Source organism: Ornithodoros turicata, chromosome 1 (assembly GCF_037126465.1).
Source record: "Ornithodoros turicata isolate Travis chromosome 1, ASM3712646v1, whole genome shotgun sequence".
In the NCBI taxonomy this organism is placed as follows: domain Eukaryota; kingdom Metazoa; phylum Arthropoda; class Arachnida; order Ixodida; family Argasidae; genus Ornithodoros; species Ornithodoros turicata.
In genome coordinates this window covers 227,835,762-227,842,058 of record NC_088201.1, presented here as the reverse complement: position 1 = coordinate 227,842,058, position 6,297 = coordinate 227,835,762, and the positions used below count along the sequence as shown (strand labels likewise).

The window sequence follows — 6,297 nt, the reverse complement described above, 5'->3', positions numbered from 1 at the left end:
AGAAATCCGCTCGATATTGCAAAGGGAACTGCAAAAAAAGACCCGAAGTTGAGGCTTCAGACGTTTGGGTATTACAGCGCATCAAGTCAGTCGCAAAGATGCGTGGAGGGCAGGACATGCTCCTGCCCCCATGAAGCTAGAACAGTTTATCGCTGGACCGGTGAGATTCCACCATACTGCACGGGAGCGAGAGCTCGTAGGGTCCCAGGAAGTGAGGCTGCGTTAGCCGTGTTGACTGCAGAGACGCCGGTTGAAGCGTGCCGCGGCGTTGGCTGCCGCGACTGCCGAAACCGGCAAGGGAGCACGCTGCTCAGATGTCGCGGCCGGCAGCGGATGCAGGTTGAGGTGCGGAAATGAAGCGTGAAGGACATGCTCCTGCCCCCATGAAGCTAGAACAGTTTATCGCTGGACCGGTGAGATTCCACCATACGTTGATAACGCAAACAAACTGGCAAACAAAAATGATTCTGCCTCTTTTTTCCCGCCCTGTTTTTTTTTTCGACCTTCTATCTTTCATGGGGGCAGGAGCATGTCCTCGTCTCCACGAATGTTTGTGTCTGATTTGGTGCACCGTTGAATACCCGAAACTTTGAAGTCTCAATTTCGGGACTTTTTTTTGGCAGTTCCATTTGCAATATCGAGCGGATTTCTTGGTGGATCTGACTAAATTCGCTACGGGCTCTCTAATTCTGTGAAAAAAACGTTAGGTTGACTTGGGAAATTTTGGAGTTTAATTAAAGAAATTGAATTTATTTTAATTAAAATCACATGAAAATATTTTTGCAAGATGGCAAATTCAGTTGCCACACAAGTGCCGTTTATCCCACATTTTTCAATCGCCCCATTTTTTATAAAGTCTGAATGACACGTTTTTTGAAACACCCTCTATAATTCGATAGCCCCATGAATAACAAAAATAAACGGCATAAAGTTCGATCTTATCCGTTTCTTACATTGCCTGTAAAGCTGCAGTGAACATGGTGCCTTTTGGTGCTTTGAGTCAACTTCGATATTTTTTTGCACACAAACAAAAACTGAGACACCACTGCCAACCCAGGAGCCTATTGTGCCCTACGTGGCCTAAAGCCAGATCAAGAAATTACTTTAATGAGACAATAAATAGCCTTGTAGGGAACGCTCAAACCTGCACGCAATGACATCGTGTTCTGAGAGGCTGTTTTTTCTCCTCTCCTATTTCCCGAACTGCGCAGCCCAGGCAATTTCGAAAGAGATTATTTCTCCTAACTCACTGATGGCTTCAACATATATTTTTTTCCTGCTCATTCAAGACATCAAGTGTACCCAATTGTTCGATTTGAAATGGCACTAGCCTATAGTGGAATAATCTTGGGTTAGTGGTTCTATAAATAATGGCTCTCTTGTCTAGAGCACAGCAGTACGCATCCTTGAACCATACAGCATGCATGCCTCGGACATCAAGTGATGACGTCATGCAGTGTCTATTGTTTCAGGTCGACCGTGTCGGTAGCAGTTGTGTTGGCCGTCAGTGCAACAAAAACAGCGTAGCCTGAGACAATGGGATGACTACACGCCCGGTGAGCAAGACCCGCAGAGAGTGCAAGGATTCACTTCTGCCTTAGCCTCTCGTGTGTATGGACGTGTTACTGGTAGATGACACGTGTTGATTCTATCCGTAGCAGTTGCATTGGCCGTTAGTGGAAAAGTGTAGCTTCAGTGGGACTCAGTATGCCTCTCACGGAATATGGATGTATGGCACGCCAGCGGTGGGTTGTGTGCATCGATATTGGTGGATTTGATGTTGATCAGATTGACGATCAGGGAGTGCTCTGCATGTGGAAATACTTTAATGCTGTTAAGTGTCTCATCCAGTTTGTTTAAGTCTCTCTCTGTCCTTGCTTTCCCTTGTTGTACAGCAGTCATTCGATTTTTCATCGTGCGACAGTTCTTGTGGAGCAATGTCCTGATGTGCTAAGACCAGTTCTGAGTTATGGTGCATGCTTTTTTGACGCATCTAGATCTGTAATTTTTGTCTTTTTTAGACAAGAATTCTTTTTAATCGTTCTTGTCTTAACAATGACAATAGTGCTGGCACACCCTTGATCTGGATAGGAGTAGCGCTAGAATGGTTCTTAATAATTTCGCCTCTAAATTAGTTCAGCAAAGAACTGCAAGAGGGACAGATGTTTGTTTGTTTAGGAGAAAAATACAATTTAGTTCCCTGGCTGCCTCTCCGATGGAACAAACATGATAATTTTGACCACGTTTTGTTTGTGATTAGTGGTGTCTTGTCCCTGCATGTCGGGCATTGGTTGTTGTTCTAGTCCGTGCATGCCCGCCAGTTTCTGTCTTCCACAAAAGCTTTCTTGAACTCGGGAACGAGAAAAGCGCTGGCATGATTCTTAATAATTATTGAATGAAGTTACTTTGCAAAGTAGCCACTAGGGCGCCGATGCGCGACTCTATAAAGGTGAAAATACATGACGATTAAGCGATGAAAGTCTCTAAAAAGTTAGCCAGCTGTAGGACCCGAACCCACATCCTCTGGATTACCGGTCCAGGGCTCTACCAATTGAGCTAAGCTGACACACCTCCCCAGCGACTTCCAAGGGTGCATCCTCTGAAGGTACAAACCAGGCACTCCCTCTCGCTCTTACATTTTTGCTCACTCATACACACGTTCATGCGACGGGATCGAAGCAACGGGAACTGTTGAACATGTGAGAACTGATATTCTGACTGGAACAACTTAGAAAGGGCAAATATGGACAAAGCCTCAAATGCCTAAGAAAAGATATTTCTTTGGAATTTGAGGCTTTGTATGTATTCATCCTTTCTATGTTGTTTCAGCTCCAGAATATCAGTTCTCGCATATTACAATTCACAATACTTGTTAGCGTATTTTGGTCTTTGCTTTCACAGCAGTTTGCATTGCTCTGTCTCCTTGGTTGTCCAGAGCTGTGCTAACCTGCGCAGACATGCCACAATGACGTCACACATGTCATCCCGGAATGACGAAGATGGTGGTGCCACATGGTGTGACACATTGCAACTGGGTAGTTACCTCTCTATAACCATCGACCTACTGATGGTCAGTGGCTGTTATGCACTGCTGTTTTCAAGATGATGTTGTTGATCTTCAATAAAACTGTTTCTATCTACTCTATTTCTACCTTTTTTGTTATGACCGCTGGGGGTCGCAAACACACAGGGTGGTCTGGACACGAGTTAGATGCAATTACTGTAATGACTCACTGAATCATCCTAATTACTGAGGGGCTCCTACTTGCTCGCTGGTATTAATTGGTATTAATGGTGTCCAGTGCCCTTCGTTTGCTTTTCAGTAGTCAACGGTCAGTGCTTACTACTGACGGAGACGTTTTAGAATTCGCAAAATGCGTCTCCCAACTACAAGGCAGCCGGGTCTATGACATTACACTGCAGGTACGTGCGTGTTAACACATTTTTCACTTGAACATATTGCTGCGTCAGTGTCTTGGAATTCGTTGTAAGTCAAATTTACTGTAGGCTTTATCATTATCAGGACTGTACCATTGTTTTCATTAACACTGTGATTTCCCATTCGATCAATAGCATTGCCAGACCATGGCAGGTTTGTTAGGGCGTTTGATCCGAATGCAAATCCTATACAAGTTTATAGAGCCTCAGTGAAGGAGAGGCTTAGATCTTAACTGGCTATCAGCAGTGTCTTAGCCTGTGTCTGTGTACCATTACCATTACATTACCTCTTGTATCTCTCAATATCGGCCTGTTTCTTCGGCTAAGTTGGTGGGGAAAATGTGGGCAGATAGAAGGGGTGCCCCTGGATGTTGCTTACAGACTATCAATGAAGTGGGCACTACAGATCTTGGTCTTCTTCGACGGCCGCCACGAAGAACCGTCCGGGCTGAAACGTTCGTAATTTAGGAAACTCAAGTATGTAGTGACGACAACTTTTACTCGTGCATGCACTTTGCCGACCACGGTGGAGGAGCACGGTGCCGACCTTTCATTTTCTCTGCAGGGATGTTCTCAGTGTCACTTTCCATCGTTCTCATACGAGAAACGTCAAAGGGACGACCAGAGTCCAGTTACTATTCCTCGTATGACAGGCCCACGCATACAGCATTGGCGGACAAACGCGGAACTTTCGTTTAGCAATCCAACGCTAGGGGAGAAATAGGCGCTGGTATCGTTCCTCCAACCTGCAGGCGCCCCACCCTATAGGAGGCGTTGTCCTAACGCGAACATAGTGGCCGTCATTGGGTGTACGTAAAGCTTCGTTCAGCCTTAATAATAACACCGAAAAATGTCGTCTCGTTCCCGAACGCGCCACAGCAGCAATCCTTAAGGTCATGAGGAAATCTTAAATAAACAAAATTATTCTGTTAGTTTAATGCAAGGGATTTGTTCAGTTAACATTTCCCCACCGCAGGGCGGCTGTTATCACGCTGGGAAATGGTAACTAATGTTTTGAAGGCTTTTCTGCAGCCGCAGCGGGTCTCTATCGGTCAGGGTTTCAAAGATGGAGGAAAGAAAGAATTGAGACGCCCTAACGGCTCTTCGCCCGAAAAGAAAAGCGTAGGGCAAGCGACGTACGGATAGGAGATGAGCTGTAGTTTCTTCCCAACGGGCATAACGGGGCATAACGTTACCTGAATAGTCCAATGAGGTAGCTTTGCACACGTCACATTAGGGGCCACTTCGGTGCACTACTGTCACACCTCTCCAAGTATTCCAAAACTATGCGTTGAGGGCTTCCATAGAAATGTATGTAACCGAAACCGGAAAGCTAGCGGTGACGTCACTGGAATGGCCTCCAATCTGGCGTCACTTCTCGGCGCACTTGGGCACCTCCTTTTTCTTTCTTTCCTCTATGGTTTCAAAATACGCATCCCGGCTCATTCAAACGTTGCTGTTTTAAAAGAGATTATCAATCTGCTAGGGGTCGCTTATGATGTGTCCAGATACGCAGAATGTAATTGACTGTGCAACTTGCAATCAATGCTGCAACGTGAAAATGGTTATTCACGGGTGTTGCTAATACTGCGAATTTTTTTCCACCCCTGCGACAAGTTCGGCTACCTACGGCGCATCAACTTTGATAATGCATTCGTGCATGATGTGACTGTACACCGCAAGACCGTGACACCATAGATTAATGCGATGTGTCGCAACTATAGTGATATGGGATATGCACGCAAAATAGCGCGTTTTCTTTTCTTTCTTTTTAACAAAAAATACCATTTCTATCAAGACTCCCGATTCCAAGATTTCTAGCCAGATATAGGCAAAGGAAACTTTCACGCTTTTGTTTAAAAATTGTTATTCGCTCCTTTGCAAATATTCGCCTACTTGTTGGACATCAGGCCAGCTCCCACCATTTTTGGCTGCCATTGTTAAGCTCCGGTCATTCTGAATCCTACGTCTCGCTACATAACGTCCACAAAATCGTTGACATCCAAAGTAGCACATCCACAAGAACGTTCTGAAGTGAGGGAAATTTTATTTTTCCGTCGCTATTAAAATTTCTCTCTCGCACTACGTGGGAATTACGATTCCTTTGCGATTTCTTAGTGCAAGAGACATTTGGGACTTCGTGTTCAGAATTTCTAGTTATTGAACTTCAATTCGGTTATAAAACTGTTGGTATAACTCATTGAAAGTAGAATCTGTCTGTCTCCATGATGCTCCGATGACACACTTCGACAATTCCATTTATATTCCAAAATCAAAACCGTTGAACGCCCGTTTGAAGCCCATGTTAACATGCTCCTCTGATGTCATGGGAGCTGCATGGTGGTTATGGCAATCTTGAAAATGTCGCAATCTATATGTTTTCTGAAACGCGCTGCAAAGTAAACATCTCATGCCTGCGGGAGATGAGTACCCGCAAGAAGCCACACAAAACAGTAGATAGCAGCAACAAATCACTTTGTTCAACACTGACGAGCACGTACCTTTGAAAGCGTATCCATCCATCACCACACATGCTCTTGTGAACTAAGCGTTGAAATCATGGGGGCACAAAATTCGCAGACATTGAACGATGAACAACAATACAAACAGCACGAAATATTACACTTAGGTCCTCATTTGCGCTCCAGCTTTTTTTTATTTTGCAAAACACTTGATTCGGCTTCAGAACCGGGACCGCGTCTTGACTCTGACATCTCAAAAGAGATTGCCAGAATTGTTTGCGGTTGGCAGAAACGCGTCCACTTACGGACAGTTGCAATGCCAGACGTGTTGCTAGAATGACAAGTGGGAACGACAGCACGAAGCCTCTAATACGCTGCAGAGTTATAGGGACAATGG

General features: G+C 44.9%; 1 non-coding gene across 1 annotated transcript; it reads right to left on the bottom strand.

The window, feature by feature from the left end:
* Positions 1-2,493: 2,493 nt before the first annotated feature.
* Positions 2,494-2,566, bottom strand: Trnat-ggu (transfer RNA threonine (anticodon GGU)). Its single transcript has one exon. It is a non-coding gene; the product is annotated as a tRNA-Thr (tRNA).
* Positions 2,567-6,297: the final 3,731 nt, after the last annotated feature.